A 27,249-nucleotide genomic window follows, 5' to 3' on the forward strand; every position below is an offset into this window, starting at 1 on the left:
CTGCTCATTTTTTGATGGGGTTGTTTATTTTTGTTGAGTTTCATCAGTTCTCCATATATTTTTGTGATCAATCATTTATTGCTAGTTTTGTGTGAGAAAATTTTTTCCCAATCAGTGGGATGTCTGTTTGTTTTTGTAATATCTCTTTTGCTGTACAGAAGCTCTTTAACTTGATGTAGCCCCATCTATTTATCCTTCCTTCACTATCGTTGCATTGGGTGATCTATCTTTAAAGATGTCACTGAAGTGTATGTCGTGTAGTGTTTGGCCCATCTTTGCTTTCAGGTATTTTATGGTTTCCGTTCTTAGGTCTAGGTCTTTAATCCACTTCGAGTTGATTTTGGTATATGGTGAGAGGCAGTGATCTAGTTTCATTTTTTTTGCATGTAGCTTCCCATTTTTCCCAGCACCATTTGCTGAACAAACTTTCTTTGTTCCATTGTACCTTCTTTGCTCCTTTGTCAAAGATTAGCTGTCCATAAACATGCAGGTTTATATCTGGGTTTTCTATCCGAATCCACTGGTCTGTATGTCTGTTCTTGTTCGAGTACCATGCAGTTTTGATCATTATGGCTTTGTAGTATAGCTTGAAGTTTGGGATTGTAATGCCTCCATTCTCTTTCTTCCTAGTTATGAGATTTTTGGCTATTTGAGGTCTTTTGTTGTTCTACATGAATCTCATCAGTATTTTTTCTATTTCTTTGAAGAATATTTTTTCTGTTTCTTTGGGTTTGAGAAAATTTAGCTTTTGGTAGGATGGCCATTTTGATGATGTTAATTCTCCTGATCCATGAGCAGGAGATGTCTTTCCATTTCATGGTGTCTTCTTGTATTTCTTTTAACAGTGTTTTGTAATTTTCTTTGTATAGGTCTTTTACCTCTTTTGTTAGGTTGATTCCCAGGTACTTGATTCTTTTTGTTTTAATTGAAAAGGGGATGGCTTTTTAAATTTGTTTTTCTTTTAATTGGTTGTTTGTGTATAGAAAGGCCTCTGATTTTTGTGTGTGGATTTTATATCCTGCTACCTTGTTAAACTGGTTGATGGTTTTGATTAGTTTCTCTGGAATTTTTAGGGTTTTCCATGTAGATTGACATAACATCTGCAAATAAGGACAGTTTTACTTCTTCTTTCCCTACTTGGATTCCTTGTATGTCTTTTTCCTGTCTTGTTGCTCTGGCTAGAACTTCCAATGTTATGTTGAAGAGCAGTGGCGATAGTGGACACCCTTGTCTTGTTCCTGTTCTCAAGGGAAAGACTTTCAGCTTTTCTCCGTTGAGGGTAGTATTTTCTGTGGGTTTGTCATATATGGCTTTTAACATGTTGAGGTATGTTCCTTCTATTCTGATGATTTCAAGGGCCTTAAACATAAATGGGTGTTGGGCTTTGTCCAATGCCTTCTCCGCATCTGTTGATATGATTATGTGGTTTTTATTTTTCTGTCAGTTGATGTGATGGATTAAATTAATTGATTTTCTGATGTTGAACCATCTTTGTGCTCCTGGGATAAAGCCCACTTGATGATGGTATTATTCTTTTAATGCATTGTTGGATTCTGTTGACTAAGTTTTTTTGAGAATTTTTGCATCAGTGTTCATTAGGGAGACTGGTCTGAAGTTTTCTTTTTTATGTGTTTTCTTTGTTAGGTTTTGTTACCTGTGGGACGTTGGCTTCATAGAAAGTATGTGGTAGTTTTTCTTCTTTTTCAACTTTTTGGATTTGTCTGTGTAGGACAGGCACTAGTTTTTTTTTTCTGAATGTTAGGTAAAATTCATTTGTAAATCCATCTGGTCCTGGACTTTTATTTTTGGGGAGGGTTTTTATTACTTCTTAAATTTTCTTGCTTGTAACTGGCCTGTTTAGTTGTTCTACTTCTTCTTTATGTAGCTTTGGTTGTAGAGTTGTAGGAATTTTCCATTTTTGCTAAATTGTCGAATTTGTTTGCATATAGTTGCGCATAGTATTCTCTGATTATTCTTTTGAATTCTGCTGAATCTGTTGTGATTTCTCCTCTTTCGTTTATGATTCTATTTATTTGTGCTTTCTCTTGTTTTTTTTTTCTTTGTGAGCCTGGCTAGTGGCCTGTCTATCTTTTTAATTTTTTCAAAGAACCAACTTTTAGTTTCATTGATTTTTTTGGACTGTTTTTCTAACATCCATTTCATCGAAGTCTGTTTCGACTTATTATTTCCTGCCTTCTGTTGGCTTTTGGGTTATTTTGTTGTTCTTTTTCCAGTTCTTTGAGGTGGGATATTAGGTTGTTTCATTGAGTTATTTCTTGTTTCTTTGTTAATATTTTCTTAATATTTTCTTGTTATAACTGCTTTTAATGTGTCCCATAAGTTTTGCAGATTTGTGTCATCGTTGTTGTTCTTCTCCAGGTATTTTTAGTTTCTTCTTTCATCTCCTCATTGATCCAATGGTCCTCCAGTAATGTGGGTTTCAGTCTCCACATGGTAGGTGGGTTTCTTGTCTTCCTCATATGGTTTATTTCTAGTTTGATTCCTTCATGGTCAGAGAAAATAGTTTGGTATGATTTCAATCTTAGTGTATCTATTGGTATTTATCTTATGACCCAATATGTGGTCAATCCTAGAGAATAATCCATGTGGAATTGAGAAAAATGCGTACTCAGATTTTTGGGGGTGCAGTATTCTACAGATGTCTGTTAGACCCATGTTGTCCAGGTCCTTTTTCAGAGCTTTAGTGTCTTTATTTTTTTTGTCTTGTTGATATGTCCATTGTGGAGAGTGGCATATTGAAGTCTCCTACTATGTATGTATTTTCTCTGATATATGTTTTCATAGATGACAGTAGTTTCCTGATATATTTTGGTGCATATATGTTGATGACTATTATGACTGTTATGTCTTCTCTTTGTATTGTCCCCTTAATCATAATGTAGTGGCCTTCTGTGTCTCTTTTAACGGTTTTTAGTTTGAAGTCTATTTGATCTGATATAAGTATAGCTGTTCCTGCCTTCTTTTTTAGTTCATTTGCTTGTAGAACTGTTTTTCCATCCTTTTATTTTCAATCTGTTTTTATCTTTTGTAGTTAGATGTGTTTTCCTGCAGACAGTCGAACGCTGGGTTGTTTTTTAATCCATCCTGCAACTCTGTGTCTTTTTATTGATGAGCTTAAGCCATTTTCATTTAGAGATAATATTGATACACTGGCACCTACATTTGCCATTTTGGTTCTTTTGTCTTTTTATGCCTTGTTTTGAACTGTTCTTGTTCATTCTTCTGTTGAATTTGGTTTGAGGGCTTCTTGTAGTATTTTCAGCATGGGGGTTTAGTCATGACAAAACTGTGGAGTTTCTGTTTATCTGAAAATGTGCTTGCTCTTTCTTCATAGAGGAAGGAGAGCTTTGCAGGATAGAGTATTCTTGGTTGGCATTTAATGCTTTGGAGTTTGTTGAGTATGTCCCTCCACTCTCTTCTTGCCCATAGTGTTTCTTTGGAGAAGTCTGATATCAGCCTGATTGTTTTCCCTTTATAGGTTATTTGTTTCTTTGCTCTTGTCATTCTCATTATCTTTTCCTTGTCTCGTATTCTTGGTAGTTTTACTTTGACGTGGTCTTGCTGTATTTCTCCTGTCATCATGGTAGTTTGGTGTTCTTCTTGCTTCTTGGATATCTACTTTCATCTCCTTCTTCATAGTAGGGAAGTTCTCTTCTATTATCTCTTTGCCTTTCTCTTCACCTCCTAGGGTACCTGTAACTCTGATGTTTCCTTTCCTAGTGGTGTCAGACAGGTCTTGAAGTGTTTCTTCATTCCTTTTCCTTTTTATTTCTTTCTTTTTCTGTTTTAATTCTCTTTATTTCTGTGTCTTTGAAGGAGGTGATTTGTTCTTTCATTTCATCTATTCTGTTTTCATTACTTTCCCCAGCATTCTTTATCTCCTCCAGTGGCCTTTTCATCACCTGCATTTCTTCTATTTTTTTTAATGTTTCCTTTTCTTTCTTCAGTTTGCTGATTGCTTGTTTTATATCATTTTATTTTTCTTTTTCATTTCTTTCATTCATTTCCTTGTTTGCATTCTTCAATTCCTTGATGGCTTGCCTCATTTTATTTTTTTCCCCTCTCATCTTCTTTTTGTTTGTTTATCATGATGATTCTGAATTCTCTATCTGGTAGACTGAGCAGTTCTTCTATTTCTTTGGTGGTTTTTGCTGACTAATCTTTTTATGGTGAATTTTCTCCCTATGGACTTGCTTGAATATTTGTTTGCCTTCTTTTCCCTGTCATGTATTTTCTAATACTTTATATTTGTTGAGACAAAGTGTTGCTATTACTGACCGGCATTCTTTCTGGATGTACTTTCTGGGATGGTAGAGGGACTTTCAGACACTTCAGTTGTGGAGGGTATTCTGAGACTGTTTGTCTCCTGTTTTTCCAGCCCCTACTGTGTGGAATTATGTCTGTCATTTCTGCCAGTGACACTCAGGGGTCTCTTGTGTTGTTCAGCTTCTTCTGGTAACTCATTGAGTCCTTGTCTCTGGAAGGTGCCTGTTGATTTTTGTAGCCTTCTGATGTCCCAGGTTCCCTCTATGCTTGGATGCAGCTGTGGGGGGTGGGACCCATTAGAAGTGTTGCAGCTGGGTCTGTGGTTGAGCCAGTCACTGGTTTTGTTTATTTTCTGAGCACTTTAACCTTGCAAGGCAGTGCCTTCCTGGCTCACACGTCTTCTGGCCACTGCTGTTCAGTAACACCTGAGTCCTAATTCTGCATGCCCCCCAGTTGTGCAGGCTGTCAGTCCTTCCTCAAGGCCACTAAGGCTCTTTGTGTCCACTCAGAGCCATCTCTCCCTGGGCAGTCTTCCCTACCTCTTGGGGAAGTGTTAATGGGCCTGATTTGATTCAGTCTAACCATCCCTCCACCCCCCCCCTTTTACCTCAGGGTCTTTGTGAACTTGCTGTCCTCCCCCCTCCCCCCCCTTAGTGACTAATGCAGGGAACAAGCCTCCAGGCCTATACTGTGGGGGTGGGTGAAAGGGTTGCAAGGCTTGCATCTACCCCAGTCACCAGATCACCAGATTTTCCTCCCCACCTCCTGGGCTCTATGAGCCCACTTGCTCAGTTTTTTTCCACAGCTTGGGTTTCACTCACCTAGCCAAATGAGCAGGATGCCTCTATCTGCGGCACTAGAGCCTGGGTGCTCCCCTGATTGGAGTTGTAGGGTTCCACTAATCCTGTCTATGGCACTTCTAGATAGGAGTTCCCTTATCGGAACTCCCCAATCGCTCATTCTCCCTCAGTTATCTTCTTTCTAGTGAGTCCAGGTTGAAACTCACAGCATGTAAGTCTATAGTCTGCTTTTAAATATTCCCATGTGAGCTTGGATGTAGTCATCTCGGCGTCTTTACTCTGCTGCCATCTTGCCCATTCCCAAGCTGATCCATCAGCGGCTTTGCCCAGTGCCCAGGTGCTCTGGATTGGTCTTCAGTTTTTCTTCAGCCTGGGCTCCACTCGCTGAGCTGAGCCGTCCCCCTTCACCACCAGGGTTTTAGTGAGGGGCAAAGCATCTCTTGCAGCCCGCCAAACTTCCAGGTGCCTGAACCCTCCCAGGAGGGAGTTCTCTGATTGGAACACCCCAATTGCTGATTCTCCCTCAGGTATTCTTCCTCCTAGTGAGTCCAGGGAGTTCTCACTTGGGTTGAAACTCATAGTATATAAATTTATATTCTGTTTTCAGTCCTAAATTCCTGCACCGGCCTGGACACAGTGATATTGGCATCTTTACTCTGCCGCCACTTTGCCATATTTTATTTTTAGTGTGGATTTTAGGTACATTTCCATTTTCTAAATTTTCAAGTCTTAATATTTCAAATAAAAATTACATTTCTAAAACTAGTATCAACTAATCAAATTCAGTGTTTAAATATCAAGCCATAGGAAATTATGTTCATAGTATTTTATAGAGTTAACTGGCAGTTTCTTAAAATTAAACACTTAAAATTTCTTCCTGAAGTGTTGTTTAGATTTTCTTTACCGAATTTAAGGTTAAACACTTAAAATTTCCTTAGGACATATTGTCTGTTCAGATTTTCTTACCAATCCATTATACACTGATTATGTGCTATTCAAAATTAAAATTTTACATTGTTGGGGAATTCACCAATCTCTGTGAACTTATTTTCAAAACAATGCTATTATATTCCAAGGAAACTGATTTTGATTTATTAAATATAAGACATTTATGGATTTGAGTGACCATTATTCACATTAGCATTTTTCAATCATTTCTTTAAACTGCCCAGTCTTAGCCACAGATTGGTTTATTTTTAGACAAGCTCCTCTTTAACAGGTATCATCTGCATGGCCACCTTTTGGAGATTTAACACTTACTTTTCTACTGATTATTTAATTTCTTGGTGAAGCTCTATCAAGATGTCTTCTTTAGGAAAAAAAGACAGCGTTTCTCACTAATTGAGACAGTGTTTTTATAAAGAGACATAAAGATACTTCTAAAAAGATTTCTTTTTATAAAACCTACACTGGGAAAACTGACTTGTCATATTTGTCCTGAATTATTTCTGAAATAACTGTTTTTTATTAAATGAAGTGTAATTTAAAAAATCAGAAGACACCTTTGAAATCCTTTCATCCAGATTACTTATGGAGACAGAAGAGTTCTTGTTCAGAAGATGTGATTTGATAGGATGAATTAAGATCTGTGTAATAATGCTCAGTGGAAGACTTTACTGTTATTTATTTTACATAAGTAAAATCTTATTAAAAGTTTTACCTACAAAAGTCAGAGAAGGGGGCCCTCCCTGGTGGTGCAGCGGGTTAAAGCACAGCACAAAGAAGCTTAAGCCACTTCCACATGAGTTCGATCCCCGCCTGCCCGGGAGGTGACCACATGCCGTGGCAGACCTCTCCTGACCCGCCTGCTGCTCCCCTCAGCAGTGTACTTCATTGATCTGCCTGTTCTGCTCCCCTCTCTGTCTCTGGTGAATCCTCTCACCCTCCGCATCTCTGGCCTGTACCCCAGTTCTGTATGAATAAATAAATCTAAAAAAAAGTCATAGATGGGTCTTTTTTAAATGAAGTTAATATAAAAATCAATAACGCTTTGGTTGCAAGGGCCCTTCCTAAACTTCTGGAGGCAGTACAATGTATCTACAAGAATATACATTTTGTATGTTGGCAAAATATTTCAGTGACAATCAGTCAAGACTTTCTCTCATTAGGCAACACTGCAGTAACTACATTTTGGGGGGATGTGGCATAAAGTGGTGTTGAGTTGGGAATGTTTTAAACATAAAATGTTTTCAGATAGCAATTATTTCAACAATTTATATAAACTTCAGATCTGACTTTACATTTTTTTCCTCATATGTCATACTGTTAGCAAATTAATGTTCTGCATTCTAGAACATAATGTATAAAATTATTTAAAAGCTATATGACAAAGTACCTTATTCAGTATGAGATGAAAAGACTTAACATAGTTTAAAGCATAAAGAAAACTTTGCAGCTGGCTGAGAAATTGATAGATATGATACACGTGGATCCTGTCTTTATAACTTTGGGATGTCACTGACCTTGGCTTTTTGCATTAAATTTGAATTTTAATGATATTGCATTGAAATATTTTTAAATTCTGATTAGATTTTTTTGTCACCCTCTTAAATTCTGTGCCTGATTTGAGTCCCCTCCCAGTCCTTCTATAGTTGATGTTCTCAGGCCTTAGCCCTACTGTATTCAAAACATTTAAACACTAATTGGAACGTAGGTATATAAATCATATTTATTGTTTTCTATATTACATAGGCTAGATGGGCTCGAAAGAGACATCTGAAAGACTGATCAAAAGTTAAATAAGGATCCTATGCAGATAAATGTGCGGCCCTTACATCACAATGTTAATTGCCCAATAGCAGAAGGAACTAGTTTATTCACTAATGAAAAATAACTTGTGAACAAAGGTCATAGGTCTAAAAGGTGATTCTAAAATGTATCTGATGAAGTGTCCATGTGATCTGGGTCTATTTGACAACCAACTCAGTATAAACTGGAACTGTGATGTAGTCATTCAGAGCTGCTTCTCTGATAGCCGGGTGGCTCTCAGACCCATAACTCTTCCGCCTCTGCTGGCTTTAGCAACCCTGTTTTTCCAGCTCTCTTGGACTCTGGTTTCTGGTTAGGTTCAGTTCATGCTGGGATTTGACTGACAACTGGTGGGTGGGAGAATGGAGGAGCAAGAGCGTTTTATCCCTGAGGCCCATACCTGGGCCTGTCCTGGGGCTCTCATTCTCTCCTGCTCACAGACAGTCCATCCTAGGTCTTAATTCTCAGCTTCAAAGTGCAGGCTCTGCTTCTGTGTTCTAGAGAAGGTCAAGTGTCCTGCTTTTGCTAATCTCTTGGTTGCCTCTGCACAACATTTGGCTCCTCAATTCTCTGATCACCTGTGTAACCAGTTCTTTCTATTGTAGTTGCCTGAGTTTTTGAAATTGTAGAGTGATTTCTATTTTCCTGGCTGATTCTGACTGATAACAAACTCAAGTTTCAGTAACAAATGAATGTCATGGGAGATAGGAGATTCCTCCAGCATGCAACTGCAGTAGGACATACTGGAGGAGCAGGGTACTTTCAGTTAGATGCTGCCGGAGGAGAGAGGCATCCCGTGTGTGCACCCAGTCTCTGCCTACTTCTTAGTGCCAGCACCTACTCCTTGTGATTTCATATGAGTTAATTACTTCTCCCAGCCTGAATTTATTAACCCATAAAATGATGATGGTGGTAATATGTATGCTTTGTATGAGAGGCTCAACCAATATATGTGGCAGTTTTATTATGCATAAGACAGATGTTTCTGGTCTGGTCTCTATGCCATTAAAGGAACTGTTTACCACGCAGGAGAGGCACCCGAGACAAGGGGCAGTAAGCTGTAAAGTGCAGAAGATAAGCAATCTTCATGTAGTCTTGTCATACAAAAAAATGTCCAAGGGATGGAAATTCCAGGAAAAAATCTCGTGGCTTAGCAGAAAGTAAGCTTTTTAGTTTCATAACCTAAAAGGCTATCTTAGGGAGTAAAGGGTTCCTGATCTTTGATCATTTCAAGGAGAGCCTGGTGACTCACAGTGGGGTGAGATATAATTCCTAAGTAACAACAGTAATAGCTAACATTTATTGAAGGCTTATCAAGTGTCAATTCCTGCTCTAAGCACTTATTACATATTAATTTGTTGAATTCCCACAGTCATAAAGTGAATGCACCTACTTTACATACAGATGAATAAACTGAGGCATCGAAATATAATAATTTGTCTAATATTACACAACTAGTTAGGTGGAGATCTACAGATTATGGTTCTAGAGATTGCAATGCCTTAATAAATACATAATAGTGTACATGCTTAATAAATGTATTTTAGCTCAATGTGCTATTTCATACTTGCCTTCTATCAATGCTTTTTATTTTTGAGCTTCTAGCAATGGAATGCAGCTACTTCTATCCCCTGACCAAAGAAATATCTAATTCTGGGGAAGGCCGTTCCCTTCCACTAGGGAGAAGCTTCGGGAGGAACACACCTGGAGTGGTGAGGAAGGATGAGGACACCCACCCAGCCTGCCAGCCAGGAGAGCCGAATCCACCATGTGACTGGTGGGATTACATGTGTCACAGCTAGATTGTGCTCACATTCTGAAGGCTGTAATCTTTATTGTAGAATTTGCTTAAGTTTTGTTTTAATATTTTTTTCTGATTACAGAAAAAGATCTTATGTATTAAGTTTTGTATTCAATTTCTTATAAATTTTGTTGTATACATTTGGAAGGAATAGACAAGTGCAAAGAAATCAAATAAATGAACAGTAATCCCAGAATCCAGAAATCAAAACTTTTGTTTTAGTATGCATTCCCAGGTAACCTCCTCCCCACCCCCAGTCTTTAATTATTTAAACAAGTGTAAATTTTTACACTTTTAAAAAGAGGCAGTATGCTTTATAAATTTAAGATATTGGATTTAGCTAATTCAGATACTGGATTTAACCAGTTATTATTTCTGATTCTACTTCCAAAGGAGGAGAATGTGACAGTGATGTGATTTTCTGCATATCCCCCAAAAGACCCTCATGTAGGGCAAGATTTCTATTCAGTGAACAAATTGTTGTCCTTCATCACCCTCCTACCTCTGGTCCCTCAACCCTGGCCATCTCTCAATAAGGACCTGATTAATATCTGTATTCCCTCAGTATCCAAAATGTTCCATAGGTCTCAAGTTACAGAGGAGTCTAAATTTTATCAAGTGACCACAGAGATTCTGATTATAGCACATAATATACTAGCTATAATATGTACAATAAAATTTATCAAATGAGTGATATATATTATGATGGAGCCCCTTGAACTATCACTAATGCAGTTCTAAAGATTGACTGGTAAGGGGTGAAGACCAGACCTCTGCTTTCTGCCCCTGACCTGGGCTGCCATGTTATGCTAATCACCTAACTGAACATTTTCCTTGTAATTTGTTTAAGTATGTTTAAATATAGACCTCTTGAATCAGATTCTCCATGGTCACTTGCTAAAATTTAGATTCCTCTCTAGATTGAGACCTATAAAATCAAAAGTTCTAGAGAAAACCCAGTTGACCTGTAATATATTCCCAGGGGATTCTCAAGTAGAAAAAAGGTTGGGAACAATTGCCCTTGTCTTTTCAGCAGGTGAACACATCCAGGAACCCTGGAAATTAAACCCCAAGGAATTTAGGAAACCTGAAATTAAACCTCAATGTCCTAGGTGCTGACACTATTCACAGACTCTGTATTCAGGGAAGAAAAGGGAGCAGAAGGAATTCCCTATCCTGAAAATAATTGTTAAAGATCAAGGGCCCTGCTCCTTGTCACTCAGAAATACTTACCTCTTAACTGGGACACTTCACTGGAATAAGATTAATAACTTCTGATGGAAGCATTATCTCCAATGTTCTTTGAGAGCAAGAAAGAGGAAGATGAGAGGGCATAATTTGGCCTCCCTGAACTGGGCGTTGTGCTGTGTGGAAGCTAATTGAGCTGCATGATATCAGGCCCTGACCTTGATACCGTGGGTCAGCTGCCTAAGCTATGTGACAGGATGGCCTTAAGAGAAAGTGAGAGTTTACACACTCAGTTTGGTGTCAAAATACATTCATAACACTGACAGTTACCGATGGAAATCAGAGTTTTAATCATCTCTGTTTTGACAGATGTGAACTACATCAAATCCTAGGAAATCAGAGAAATCTTATTCTAGGATAGAAGCCAACTCTAGATGTATGTCAGAGCAGACACAATTCTTCACACAAAATAAGTCTCCTGAATAAATCAATAAACTGGCTACTTAACTCTGTTTTGGGCAAAGCTGGGGGGTAGACAGAACCCCCACCCCCCACCAAGGAGCAGTAGTTGAAGAGAAAGGGCATTTCTCTTCACTATAACAACACCCCACGTAGTTAAGGGCTACACCATAGGTCTGAAAACTCCACAGGCCTCAATTCACCTTGGAAGGCTTGTTACAATACAGATATTTTTCTGAGCTCCACCCCTGAGAACTGATTCATTCAGTCTGAGGTGGGACCCATGAATTTGTTTTTCTAAAAATATTTCTGAAGTTTACTGATACTGAGGCTACTTTAAACTATGTAGACTAGACTATGTTGCCCATTTTGTCCTGCTTTTGATACTGTATTATAATTATATAAAATATTGTCATTCAGGGAAGTTGGGAATAGGATACACAGGGCCTCTCTGCTTTTTTTTTTCCAACTTGCTGTACATTTATATAGGCATTAAATAAAAAGTCTTCATAAAGTTAGTAATTTACACAATTACGACCATACACCAATATTTAATATTCCAGCTTAACTTCTCCAGCTGTTCTTCAATATTTTTCTGAATTCAAATTTCATTTCATCAAGTTTCTCCACACACAAAATGAGTGTTTAGCTATTCATTAAAGTTAAACAAGATTTAAAAAAAATAATATCATGGTGATTTATAACATATAGGCTTCAACATATAGTGATTTATAACATATAGGCATTATACTTTGATATCTGTACATGCAATATTATGTTCACCACTGAATGTCTGGTTTTGTACTCTGCCATGTAATTCATCCCTTTTATCCTCTTTGCCCATCCCCTCTCCATTCTGTCTGGTGACTACTATTTTGTTCTTAATGTTTGGGTCTGCTTTTGTTTTGTTACTTTATCTGTTCTATTTCTTTATTGTGCATATAAGAGTGAAATTAGAGAATCAGGTGTTTCTCTTTCACTCTTTAATTGAGGTCTGTCCTTACTGTTGCAAATGACAAGGTTTCATTTTTCTATAGCTGAGTAGTATTCAATTGTGTAGATGTATATAATGACTTCATTATCCATTCATCTGTTGATGGGCATTTTGGTTGTTTTCACATCTTGATTAGTAAAAATATTTCTAATCATTGTCCTGACATAGTGAATTCTATTTTCAACACTTAGTAGCTCTGTCACCTTAGATGAGCTTAATTTATACTTCTTGGCACTCATTTTCTTGTTATCACAATAGCATCTATGGTAGTCATTTGAAGGCTTCAAAATACTTGAAATGTGCACACAACAACAGTAAGCACCCTACAAATACTGGCAATGATGATGGTGGAAATAATAAGAAAATATACATGTGCTCATGCACCTCTATAGACCACCCTAGCACTTGGTCACTACATCCTCTGCTGCCCATACCAATGTCACCCTGACTGCTACAGGTTCAGCTAGAGTTATATATGTAGGACACTTAGGTAGGTATGGATTTTTTTTTTAATTCAACTTTGTAGGAGTTTGAAAAGACTTCAGAAAATAATGTCAGGGAAAGCTATTGCTAGTTTGTAGGTTTACCACTAATATTCACAGAATCAAGAAGTCCAAATAACCACCGAAAATTGCCATCAATTTACAGTTGTCTGGAGCATGAAAATAGTTAATTCTTAGGAATACGCCAAAGTCACTAAAAAACCTCAACCATACAATAGTTCACACATTGACTTGCTACTGTCAAAGGGACGATAATATGACATTTGGTCTCTTTTACCTTAAAATTTATATAAGTGCCTGTCATGTGAAGACTATTACCCAAAATGCATTTAGCAAGGGATACATGGAAAAGTAGCTGCCATGCTAAGCCCCATTATGTAGTAGTGACAGAAGAGGGCTGAGTGTGCTCCAACTATCCAACAGACAACAGGTACCATGCTTCTTCTAATACTTTGATCATTGTCCCATCCAGATTTCTAAACCACTATGTCCTTTACACCTCTTTTTTGAAGCACTAATATCTGGCCTTAATTGTAGTCATTTACATTGTGAATTCTCTCTCTTACTAGACAAAATTTTAGCAGTTTTAAAAGAGCATAGCGCACATAACAGATGCTCACTACGTATTTATTAAAGAAATAATTGTGTTGATACATCTCATTCCTGTTTTTTAGTCCTTTCTTATTTGTTATTCATAGAACTTTATAATGGAAGAAATGATCAGCTATGAGGGAGGGAGAAAGAGAAGGAGGGAAAGAGACCACTCAAATAAAGAAAAATGGATTGTTCTTTTTTTTCTTTTTTCTTTTTAGGGTCTTCTAAAACATAATTGGAGAAAAAGTATTTTTCAAATGGTTCTCTTGTTTGTCACAGATTTTACTCTCAAATAACCTCAGCTATCCTATAGGCTAGGTAACTGAACTATAATTCTTTTAACTAATGCACAGTATAACTGTGAGTAACAATACTGTATTTTATCCTAGAAAGTTGCTATGAGAAAAGAAACTCCAATAATCTTACCATAACAACAACAAATGGGTCAACTAATTTTACTGTGATGAATAAATTGGAAAATAGACAAATATCAGATGACCTCCACATCATAACTTTAAACTTAAATGTCTTATGTGTTAATTATATCTCAAACTGATTAAAAATTTAAAGGTACTTGTAATGTCTTAGTACAATCAAAACATTTAAAGCAAATAAACTAATGAAGTGTATACACATGTTGGCTTTCAATGATGTACACTTAAAAGTTATGGAATGTTATAATGCAATGTTAGGTAAATTAAAAAAATGTACAAATAAAATGAGTGTTGAAATCTCTACAGGGTTGAAGTGCAACTTTCTGGTGATGGTCTTTTGACAGACACTGCTACACACAGAAAAGGTAGCCTCTTGCTTTGACTGCTACAATGGCTTAGAAAGTGCTTAGATCCCCTCCAGTTTCCATATTGCATCCTAAGTGCTAGCAAGTTGCATAAAAAGAAAGTACTGGGTTCAACGAACTAGAACAAGCTTAGGTCCAGTACTCTGGGGGCACTATGACAAGTCACCGAATCAGCTGTTTGGCCTTGTGGTATTTCTCACCTTCCTGTTGAGGCTGTGTTTAAAAACAACACTGAAATCACCTTAAGGAAGAGGTGTTTTACTTTTGGAATTGCCTTGCTATATACAAGAATGAGCAGTGTACTGTGGCTCTGAAGCAGTGCCACATTGGGGAACTCCAGTAGTGCAATTAACAGCTGCTTCTCTAATAAACTTTTTTTTTCTTGAGGGGCTAAAATTCTTCACTGAGGCAGCTGTTAATTTCCAAATCAAATTCTGCTGCGTTGAGAGAGACTATTTATAGAGGTTCTATTTGGAAATTCTGAGAAAGACACTAGCTGGATCTGTCGTTTTCTGGTCATGAACCTATTCTGCTCACCTATATATATATATATTTTTTATCATGACTTTGGAAAAGTCAATGAAATTAAGAGTTAATCAATAGATTGCATAGTAGATCATTCCTTCTGTACAATTTGTACTCTTTCAAAGGCAACTTCTGTAAAGCTCTCCCTTATTTCCTGAGTAAAGTTGTAGCTTCAGCAGTGGAGGGACATTATTTTAGAGACTACATGAAGGGGCAAATAATGTATTAGCGAAAATATGCTAATTGTGCCAAATGGAAGGACTTTTCCAGCAACACCACAATGACTCTCTCTGCCCCCAATAGTGCTGGCTCAAGTCAAATTATGAAAACACCTTTGATGTCCCAAGTCTCTTTTTCTCTCACCCCATGTCTCAACCCTCAGGTAAAGCTTTATCCTCCCATCTTTTATAATCTGCTCCCAAGGAATAATGCAGTGCATTATATTTTATGCAAATAGTCTAGTTCAGAATGGACGTGTATTCCTCAGGTGAAGAACTCAAGATTCCACAGAAAATATGGCATTTGAGGGCCCGAATATTCTCGCATGTAGCCTTAGAACCCGTGTGGGCAACATGATACATTGTGAAGGGCATGGGTGGTCTCTAGCTCAGAGTTGTGAACGATCCTGTAGCAAAATCCCTTTCAGAACCTCACTTTCCATATCTGTAAGATAAGGGAGACTATGGAGTCAGAAATTTATTGTGAGGGCTAAATGAGATGTCTGCTTGGAGTGTCTAGTTTGTTCTTGTACTTGGCATCCTTACACTTAATGGTGACTCTTCCTCTTTTCTTTTTCACCCCATAGGGGAGACTGGCCAGGTCTACTAAATATATGACTTGTATAAATACATACATGTATATATGTGTATTATTTATACATTAATTACAAATATATTTCTATGAATAATAAAAGTGATCAGGAATACACTATGCATTCAGAAATATATCAAAATAATTTTCATATGTCAGTAACTTTTCATTGAGTTGCAAGGAATGAGTCAGGACATTTTGTTGAAGATAAATATGGATTTTGGAAAATATATTCATGGCTTTAAAATTGTAATGTGACTTGCATGATTCTTTTTCACTATTGAGTAAACACTACATAATGGTTTGGTAAACAGTAGTATTGGACATTTAGTGGTGAACTTAAAGTATTATATACAAATGCCAATTTTCAGTGACACACACCTGAAACTTAAAGCTCAATGTTACTTGAATTAAAAAAAAATACAAAATAGTGGACAGCAAGCACTGTGTGTCAAAAGATGCTGAGCCACAGCAATATATTCCTATATACTACAAAATAAAATACATATTGATAATTTAAGAGTTTTGAGAATTATCTGCCTGCTACTTTTCTTCAATTTTTTTCCTTCCTCATTTTTGTAATCATTCTATTTAAAAGTTTTTACCCTTATTAATGCTAGTAAAGAATTTTAAGGAATACCAAGCTCATCTCTACATTTTCAAAATAAAATTAGGATTATGGCTATGGGGGAGTCATTGAACCCATACATAAAACCATAACACACAACTACCACTTTCTCCATTTGGCAAAAACTGAACTGTGCATCGTTTTGAATGTGGGTTATCAGACTGAGCTTCATAAAATCTTCGATGATAATACCAAGTAGTTAAAATATTTTGAAGCCCTTCCTACAGTTCCCACAATTCTGAGATTTAAGAAATTAATAAAGCTGAACCAAACTCCTTTGGAAACTTTAAGTTATCTCCCTATTTTGGAAGGACAATCTATATTATCACATTTTCCTTTTATTTAAGCTTTCACCAGTGGTTGATCCAATGACAACTTCACCATTGAAACAGTCTTTCCTTGCCATCCCGAACCCTGCATTTCTGTGGTTTTCCAGTCATTTCCTTTGCAACTCCATTTCATTCTTCCTTATCACATCTCTAAATGTCATGGCTCTTTTTAAAGTTCATTTTTTTCCACTCCTGGTTTAGATAGATCACAATAGATATCTCTAGCTTTGACCTCTTTCCCAAATTCCACACCCCTGGATTTAATAACCAATTTGCAAAGTCATCTTGAATGACTCAGCTTCGATTAATTCAGCATATTCAAAACTGAACTTAAGATCTTTTTGTTTAATCCTCAGTCCTGTTTCAGTAGTCCATCTGTCAGTAGCTAATTTCTCACCCCTCCCTCCACTCCACCAGCTCACAATCATCCCTGACATCTCTTTCTCTCATTATATTAGTATATCCTATCTCATTCTAATTTATAATCACCTCTCATCTGAAACACTGCTGCACTCTTCTCACTGTACCCTGTCTGCTCCTCTACCTTCTGGTCAGGTCTACACTCCGCATCTCCAAAGTCAAGCTAATCAAGTCACTCTGACGTTAAAAATGTTAATTGCTACTCACTGCACGCTTGCTAACAAAATTCCCTAAGATAACTCATAAAACTCTGAAAGGTCTAATCCCAAACTGCCATTTTCCCTTCTGCTGGATACAATTGTCTGGTTTCATTTCAGTACCCTTACTACTTATGTTTTCTTCAACCTCTGGGCCTTTGTACAAGCCATTCTGTTTTCTGATATTCCCTCAACCTCTCCTATATCTAGCCTACTTAACCCTTTGTCATCCTTCAGTTCAATTAAAACTTGTCTAGGGAATCTTTCCTTAGATCCATGATACAGTCAAATCTTCCTATTACTGTTTCAGGGCACCCCAATGTGAATTGGGTTGCCTATCTGTGGGTCCTCACTCAGGTGCTTAAGATTCAATCATACTGTGGACACACACAAAAAGGTTCAATAATGGATTTATTTATAAGGAGAATGGTAAAGGAAACAACCAGGGAAATAGAGAGAAATGCAAGTTAACGAGAATATTGTACCAGTTCTGCTGACTTAGACTCCAATAACACACTGAAAACTGATTGAGAGCCAAGCAATCAACCATGAACCACCAGGCCAACAGACCCCCAGAGCCCACATGCCCGGTTTTATCCTAACATGGCTGCTCAACTCTGTCCTCATGTCCCAGGGTGCTTCTCATTGGTATTGATGGGATCTGTAGTTCCAGTATCTGGGGTGGGGGCAGAGTCCATGAAATCTGTAACTGTTATATTACTGACACTCATCATTACTGCATCCCTCCTCTGGTAGCATCACTCAGAGTTGTAGTTCTCTAACCATTTTACTCTTGCTTAGGTAACAGGTCATAACTCACTCTTTTGCTTGCTTTTAAAGCCAATACATTGAGCATATTTTTGTTGTTTTATTTTTGATTATCATTAGATTCCTGTAAATTGGTAAATTTTTGACACATTGTAGAACCTCAATTAACATTTTTCAAATAAATTTCATGAGTCTGTTTAATAGTTCACTTGTATTTATACTGCAGGTAATATTTTCAGTATTTTTTTAACTCAATTTAATTTCAATGCAATTTGTTTAACTTTGCAATCATTTCTTTGTAACCCTTCTCATCATCACATTGTGAGCTGTCTGTCCAGCTCCTGCAGGCTATATTAATGAACATTTGAATCTCTGGAACAGACAAGTCTATACAGGTATGAAAGAAAACAACCAATCTCTGCCTGTTTGGAAAAAAATTAAATTTTTAGATGATTAGACACTTCCATAGTATCTTATTAAAAGGTGCACATTAAAAATGAGGTCAGAATGTTAGAACAAACTATCTGCTTAATTGACACTATTCCTTAGAGCAAAAAAGTACATCTGTCTAATACATTTTTTAATCCATCAATTTATAATTATCTACCTCTGTGGATAGCATACAAATATCCATCATGGATGCACGGTTCCTTCACTACTTTTTCATAATGAAGACACAGCAGATAGAAATCAGTTATAACTAAGTATGTAAGAAGAGAATAAAATTTCTACAGTTGCAGATAAAGGGAATTAGTAAGGACTGTATTTTTTTCCAAATACTTTTAGATAACAACCTTAGCATTCTCTTTTCCAACTTAATATTGCCATTTCCCTTAGTCATATGTTACAGCCATTTTGGGTCATCCGTTGCATGAGTTCCTGTTTCTCAATCATGCTTTCTAGGTGAGTCATCTAGAACTGGAGGAACTATTCCAAGAGTGACTTACTTAGTGCAAGATATAGAGGAAATACCTTCTCTTATGTCTTAACCATGCAGCGTTACTATAACAAAATACCATAGGCTAGATTCTAGATGGACAGAAACTTGTTGAAAAATATAATTGAACTCAAAGAAGATGATTCAAAAATGGATGAATGAAAATAAGGGAGATAAAAGGATATCTTCATAGTGAGAGAAACATAACCAATTTTTCAGGTGTAAGGTTTGGAGGAGATAAATTTCAACTGTAGCTGAGGATACAAACTATAGGGGCTTTAAAAAGCACTCATTAGTTCATGGAAAACTAAAATAGTTTTTTTATATCCTATGCTTAGTACTAATTTAGGATTAATATTTGTGATTTCTCAAAATATCTATTTTCCTTATGGAATATGGAAATGAAATAAATATGAAGTTTAAAAAAATATAAACCAATAAAACAATAGCAGACCAGCTGAGTACTATACCTTCATGAATTCATTTAGTTCTCATAAAAATACCATATGATATCAGCATACTGGTTTTCCTGTTTTACAAAGGAAGAAGTTTCTAGATAAGTCAAAGAACTTGCTCAAAATCATGTAATGGTAATATTTAGAGTGAGGTAGTTCAACCCTAGCAGAGCTCAGATCTTTGTGCTTCAACTGCTATACTGTACTTGATTCCTTAATACTGTGATGTTCATGATTAAAATGTAAAAGTAGAAAGCCCTTTGAAGAACATAATATTCTATACTAGTTTTGCTAGTTATGCTAGTATTAGTTATCTTAAACTGGTTTAATTGGAAGTTACCAGAAATTCCTCCTAGACATAAGCTATATTATCAGGAAGGGCATCAGATGCAATGAAGAATAGAAAGGCCAAGAACAGTGCATTATTTAACAAATGGAGATCTGTATTTCCCATTTAATAAGAAGTCTAAAAGTAGGTCATTCCAGCATGATTAAGAGTGCGGGTCCAATGCCATTACGATTTTGGGGGGCTTTTCTCCCATGGTTCTAAGTTATCTGCTGCGATTCCAGCTTTTATGTACCTATTCAAGGCAGGAAGATGGAATAACCATGGTTGTCCTTTTATCAAGAAAATAAAAGTTTTCTTAAAAATGTCCAGCATTATCTAGTTGGATGGCCACCTCCAGGTCCAGGGAAGGTAGAAAAGTGAAGAACGGTGTTGTGATAACTGAGTTTGTCTAATCATGGTCCATCATCAAGGGCAGGGTCAGGCAAATGTTTCTGTAAAGGGCCACATTATCAATATTTTAGATTCTGCAGTCCAGATGGTCTCCACACTGGCACTTCAACTTTGTGGCTGCTAGACTGGAAAAACTGTATTTAAATTAATGCTCTCTTCTGTGTTCCAGCAAAGCTTTATTTACAAAGCGGCAATGGGACTGATTTGAGCCCTGGCTATATTTAGCAACCCCTAACCTGGAACTTGATGTGGGGCTGCTGAGAGGAATTGGGATGTAATTATGAGCAAGGATGGGGAGGAGATCACTAACTGCATCTATAACTAAGGACAGAAACATTCTCTGGACTAATTCTTTCCCCTTCTCTTTTCCTAACTTTGCAGTATGTTCCTGTGCTATGAAATTGTAAAGACAATGGTACCAGACTGAGTAGAACTCCATCAGGAGAGCTTGCGAATGCAAAGGCCTCTGCAGGCCCACACAAACTATCTGCTTTTGGTAATGGGTGAATTGAGTCGTGGCTAGCCAGGTGTGGTAGACCGTGATTGCTGCATGCCCATTTTCCATTCTCCTCCTTCCTTCTTATTCAGCAAGGGAAGGAATGTGCAGATTAAAAATGTTTATTTCCAGCCTCCCATGAAGCAATGGCAGCATGACAACATTCTGACCAATGAGATCTACAAGGAAGTCTGGTGGGAAAGTTCTTCAATGTAGCAACTTGGCTCAGCATGAGTTTTTGTCCTTTTCCTGCTTCATTTGTCCTTCTTGCTTAGAGTCCTCTTGGCAACAAATGAAAGGATGAAAGCCATCTGCTAACATTATTAAACAGAAGGGAAGAGAAGTCAAGCACTCTGATGCCATTGTGGCTTTCTGTACTAATAAAAGAATATCAGGTATGTTGCTACTTGAAGGAAAGAAGCCCCTGAGACTGAAGACAAGGCTCACCTGTGCTTCCTGTGCACTTGAACTTGGTGCACTTGAAACAAGGAGTCTTGTGCTCAAATGGGGGGAAAGTTGGCTTTTCTTTCCACCTATATCAGGAGAACTGGTCTTCTCATTTTTTCTGCTTCTGACTGTGTGGTGACACATTCATATTTTTCTTACTCAGGGTTAGTCTTCTAGAGTTTTTAATACATTTTGGTTGATATCGACTTAGTATGCCCCATGACAGAGAACATGCTGTGAGACTGTGTCTGGGAGCCTGATTTTCTACTTTGGTTCCCACCACACCTTATTTGTTTACTAGGTCACAGTTGTTACTTCAAACCTATTCGAGCAGTTTAGAGTTACAGTGATTGCATTTCCTCCGCTCGAGTGTTGACTGTATTTTGAAGTGTTCAGCAAATAAGTTCACTAAAGACTTAGGAAGATTACATAATCTTTCCATTGACATAAAAGCCGGTCACATATTTTCTCCACACTAAAAAATAATTTTAATTCTACCATACAGAGAGGACCATTGTTAACATTTAGTAGTACTGCTTCTTGGATGTACATTCAGATACATATTTTACAACCACGCCTCCTTGAAATCCTTATCTATATTTAATTTTGTATTTTGCTGTTTTTTCGTACTATATATAGTATTTATTCTTCCTTACTATATATAGTATTTAAAGCACTGTTTTTAGTGGCTAACTGTCATATTACAAAGCACATTACAAAGCACATTTGTCACATTACAAATTTTATTTCTAAAATTTACTTTAGAAGGATGCATTACTTGTTTACTCTTGGCTATTATAAACAATAAAGAACAATATAGAACATAAAGAATGCTTACATGTAAATTTTCTACTTTAGTTTAGAATTGTCTTGGATTGCTAGAAATGAACCTTTTAGATCAAGAAGTTACAGTTATTTGCCAAATCAAATTGCTCTTCAGAAGGATAAAATGAGTTTTTATCCTTTCAGTAGTGTCTACATAGGTATATTAGGTATATGTGTTTGCAATATCTGTGGCATTTTCAAAGAAGTTCAGCCAAGTTGAACAAAGTTTGAGGTCAGTTTTATAGAAAAAATAAGTCTTTAAATTTTACATGTCTTGAATGTGTAAAATCAAATTATCTACTTCGTATAATAATTTGATGGTTTTATTTCTCTCATGATGATTTGGGTGTATGTATTTTATTTACTTATGTATCATTGGTATCATTTTTTCCCTTCTCTGTATTTATGAAAAATGGATCCCTAGATGAACTACTGATGTCTCCTGAAAGTGGCAGAACCTTATTCTTTCTGTGATGCCCATACAAAAACAGTAAATAGTGAACACCCCTGCAAACAGCAGAAGCATCACTCATTAACCTTCTAAGTTGAGCATGGAATATATTTCACTCTTGACATTCCTATTTATGAAGAGCATGTGTCAAGTTGTTCTGTTTTCTATATGAATGGCATGCATTTAAAATGGAAGTACATAGTCTTTTTGTCAATACATACTTGATTGTGTAATTTTAATGTGCATCATGTAACTTTCATGTAGTCTCTATTCCCTGGCATATGCTTCGTTTGTCCTGGAATTGAAGCTCTGCTACTCCTCAACAGTGTTTTTCAAAGTCCTTGACCCTGAATGAAATATGTTTCATGAACATTTTAAACAATAGTTTTTAAGGTCAAATATTTATAACTCTTTAATTCAACTACTTTGAAACTGGTACAATTTATCTGTAACTGTTCATAAACAAGAGCTATTAGGCATTTCTTTAAACTGGGTTGATGACTTTAATTTCCTTGAAGCTAAAAGAAAACTTTACATGGGAAATATTCCACATTTTTATTACAAGTAAATATTATAAATTAGTTAACTCTTAAATACTTGGGTTCCCCCCCCCAAACCTACCACTTTTAGCACCCCTTTGTTCTCATGAGATTCTAGAATCCTGGATATTTTATTTCAAAAGGATTATTTTTCACAAAGCTAAATATTCTCCAGAGTTTAAACTTTTTAAAGGCTAAAGAAGTCACATTTTTTAATTCTGGTTGCATCTGCTTCTCATTCTTCCTTGACCAGTCCTATGGACTAAGATTCCTCATTGTGAAACCAGAAACTGATGATATCATGTCTGAGAATTTCATTGTACAGCATTTACAGTGGGAAGGACAGTACTTTTTTTCTTGTTCCTCTCTGAATACAACACACTCTCTCACTATTGTCTAAAATAAATGTGTTCTACACCCAATTGTTAATCTGACAGGAAGCCTATAAGTCCACTACTTGTCAATCCTCCTGAGAGCCAACTCAGGGATATTATGCTTTAAATTATAGCAAGAAGTAGCTACTCTACTAAAGAGAAAATAAAATTCTATTTTCAAATCTTGAATAAGGCTATTATCAAGGAAGCTTTTTGGTTGTTTTTTTTTTTTCTCTTCCTGGCTAATTGATGGGCAGTGATGATAAAACCAATGAGAGAATGTTCACTAGATTATAGTGCACATCTTTTGGAGAGTTCTATCAATTTAAAGACCTTAATACTTGGCATCATATTAACTTGTTCTGTGCTAGTCTTTGCAAAGCAGTCACCATTTGGACTTGGGAACAAATTTATAATAACTAGTATTTATCAAGCTTGTGTCATGTCCCAAGCATGGCCCTCTCTGGCCCACACATAGCCTTCACAGAGCTCAGGAAAAGCTGCCTATCTGGTGGGCATAGGACTTGGCAAGGTCTTCTGTGTACACTTTGAATGGTGTTTGACCTCATGGGTTGAAACAGCCCCATACCCAGGAGAATGGCTGTGGGCTGGATTTTAGGCCCCTCTTATCTCAGCAAGACATCCTTGTTCACTGGCAACCTAAACACTCACACATGCTGCACTTCCCTTGATTAGCTCGCTGAACTGTGAGGATGAAAACTTCATGGTTTGAAAGTTAGAAAACGCTAGTCTAAGTAATTTGGGTGGAGAGCCAAGGCAAAGGGGACTGATTTCGCTGGCTTCCTGATTGTGCCTACTTAGCCTGCAGTAGAAGATAACTGTTTTTAGTGAGTTCAGGAGCTGTTGAATTTGCATGAGACACTTAGAATCACAGGGAATTATTTCAGCTCAGTTTAGAGATTAGAAATGTGAGAGGGGAGGAGAGAGGTTTGTAACGTATTGGGGAAGGAAGCCTAATGAAAGCTGTAACAATCGATACTAAAAACTTAAGAAAGGGACTAGCGAGAGGCTCACTGATTATTCACGATTGTGTCAGTGGGAGCCATTTTTGCCTTTAGATATATCAACATACCAGAAACTGATTAAGTCGGAAGATTTAAGGAACAGAGTTCTATTTTAAATCATCCATAGACTACAAAGTTACCCAGGATTAGTGTCATCAGATATGACAGTTAGCAATGGCTTATGTATAGGAGTTCTGAGGACCACGCTGGGGCTAGGAAGAGGTCAGATGGGCAGGCCAGTTCCACAGAGAGGCATGTCTGGGATGAGAATGAGTGACAGGTAAAGCGAGCACCAGGAGAGAAGGGTGGTCCTCTGGAGGAGAATGTTTGAGCCACTGGTCCCTCCCATATGAGAGAGGTGTGCTTGGGAGTCAGCACTAAGTACTCTATAGTGTTTCCAACATGACATGTTTAAACTTTTGTTGTCTCTTGGAGAGCAAAAGGGACCACCGAGGAGCAAATTTGTGGTAAATCAGAGAGTGTTCAAACAATAAGAAAGAGACAGACATCTTGAGGAAAGGGCAGACCTCTGATAATTGAGGCTGAGCATAGTTGTGTGCAGAAGCCAGGTCAAGCTGCTGTGTCTGACAATTCATCCTCTGGGACAGTGGAAATCAGTACAGGAAAGGCAGTAGGAACCACATTGCAGAAGGACATTACTTCTCAGAAGGGGCTTACATTTTTTGAGTGTATTTTATTTGCTAGACAATTTCCATTCTCATTATAATTGCCATTTTTATTACTTTAAATTATAACTGCTATTCCCATTTGGTGGATGAGGAAGATGAGATAGGAGGTTAAGTCACATATCTGAGATTAAAGGTAGGCTGGGAATTTGAACACAAGTTTATCTGAATGTAAAACCCAAACATTTTGAATTATTCCGGGCCATCAGAATTTAACATTGGGGTTTTTGAGAACAGAATGAAAATAAATGACTGAGAAAGACTAACTTAAGTACGGTGAGCACAACAGATCGGAGCAGAGTAACTAAAAGTGTGCAATTTTTTTTTCTTTTTTTTTTAAGAAATAGTTTTATAGTACAGCCTAGACTCATGTGGAAGCAAAAAAGAGAGAAAAGGCTATACCTATTAATGCTTCATATGAATTTCAGCGGGATTTGGTGTCTGCTGAATAACAGGAGAAGGAAAGGGAAGAACAAGGTGGAGTAGTGACAGGAACAATTGATAGGGATTGAGGAGACTACTGCCTGTGATGTGAACTTGGAGAAAGCAAGCTCCCTTCCACCTCCGTGTCCTTGTCTGAAAAGTAAAGAGGTTGGATTAGGAACCCTTTGTGACTTTCTCCAGCTTTCAAATTCTATGCATCTCTGACTCAAAGATGACTCAAGGTTTGCAAGCTTGGGTGGTTGGAGGAACATTTTTCATTGATGGAAAGCACATCTTTCGTTAGTGGAAATATATTAATGGGAAGGGTGTGGTTACTTTTTTTTGATGAATAATGCATGTATTTAGTTTTGTATGAATTCAACCTTTACCCAAATGCACCCCTGTCCTTTCCCTGTTTTTCTACTGCAAAAGAATCTTCCAAACCTCACCATTGATGAACCCTCCAACTTCTAGCCAAATCCCCACATTCTAATCCCTGGTTTACTCTGCTTTGGGCTGATACCATACTGATCAATCACTTTTAGTCTTGCCCAGTGTCTATACATATGGTATAACCGCCACTCTATATATTTTCTCTTCCTAAAAGGAGAGCAACTCAGGACCAAGAAAACCTTTTCATCTAAATTATTTGCTGAAGAAATTTTTATTGTTTGATATAAAACATGATCTTGAAATCACAGCCATAATAAGACAAAGTATATATAGACCTTTTCTCAAAGTGTTGTAATTACTGTAACCATGGTACAACACATGGAAATCTAAATCAGCAAAATTAATGAGTTAGAAAAATAATTATATCTTTAGAAAATCTTTCAGCAGATTTTCATAAATACCAAAATTTTCTGAAGTATTTGTAGCATGACTTTACTGTTAAAAATGTTGGCATGAGTGTGGTAGGTATTTACATATGGTGTAACATGGGGTACACTTGTGAATGGAAAGGTAACCATTGTAATTGCATTAGTAATCAACATGAAACAATGTTTGGAGAAAGTAGGCTGCACCTAATGTTCCAAGAGATTTTTGCTGACTCAAAAGGGCCACAGGATATATGATCATAAGCTCTTCCCCAACTTCTCTTTCAGATGAGATTTGCAAAACAGACTGTTGGTTACCAAAGGGAATGCTTAGATATCTCTAGACAAAGACATTTCCCCCAACAATTCAAGTTATATTACACATAAAGAACTTTAATTTCCAACATATTCTTGTGAAGCAGGGTTGCAAGGCAGGGTTGCACTCTTCAGTGTGACTGAGCTGCCACTGCCTTTTCTTTTTTTTTTAAGATTTATTTATCCATACAGAACTGGGGTGCAGGCCAGAGGTGCACGGGTGGTGAGAGGATTCACCAGAGACAGAGTGGAGAAAAGAACAGGCCGACTGATGAGGTACACTGCTGAGGGGAGCAGAGGGCGGGCCAGGAGAGGTCTGCCTCAGTGAGTGGATCACCTCTGGGGCAGGTGGGCTTTTACCTCATGCGGAAGTGGCTTTAGCTTCTCAGTTCTGTGCTTTAACCCGCTGCACCATCAGGGAGGGCCACCACTGCCTTTTCTAAAAAGCTCTTCTTTGAACTTTTTCAGGTCTCTGGTAATCAGGTATGATCTCTTTCAGTCATACCTGTCTTCAAACCTGATATTCCACCATTAGAAACTTTTCAGTGTGATGCAATTTGATTCCCAGAATATTGGTTAAATGGAAGTGCATGATCTGGGCAACAAAAGACAGAGCTAGCCTCCTTCCTGCTCCTACCACTTAGTACCTGTAGCTTCAGGTCATTTGCCTCCTGTGGAACCTTTCTGTAATGAAGCCCTGCAAAATTATCTAAATTTTGACTGGAGGCATTAATACCACCTTATTGTCATGGAACTATAGAGTTGGAGATGAATGTTTTAAAAGCTTTGTATTTAAATGACAAATCCCATAAAGGCAAAAGGAAGCATCTAAGGGCTCCGTATTAGGTAGTGGCCTGAGCAGAGAACTG

Source organism: Condylura cristata, unplaced genomic scaffold (assembly GCF_000260355.1).
Source record: "Condylura cristata isolate star-nosed mole 26May11 unplaced genomic scaffold, ConCri1.0 scaffold00007, whole genome shotgun sequence".
NCBI classification, from domain to species: Eukaryota; Metazoa; Chordata; class Mammalia; order Eulipotyphla; family Talpidae; genus Condylura; species Condylura cristata.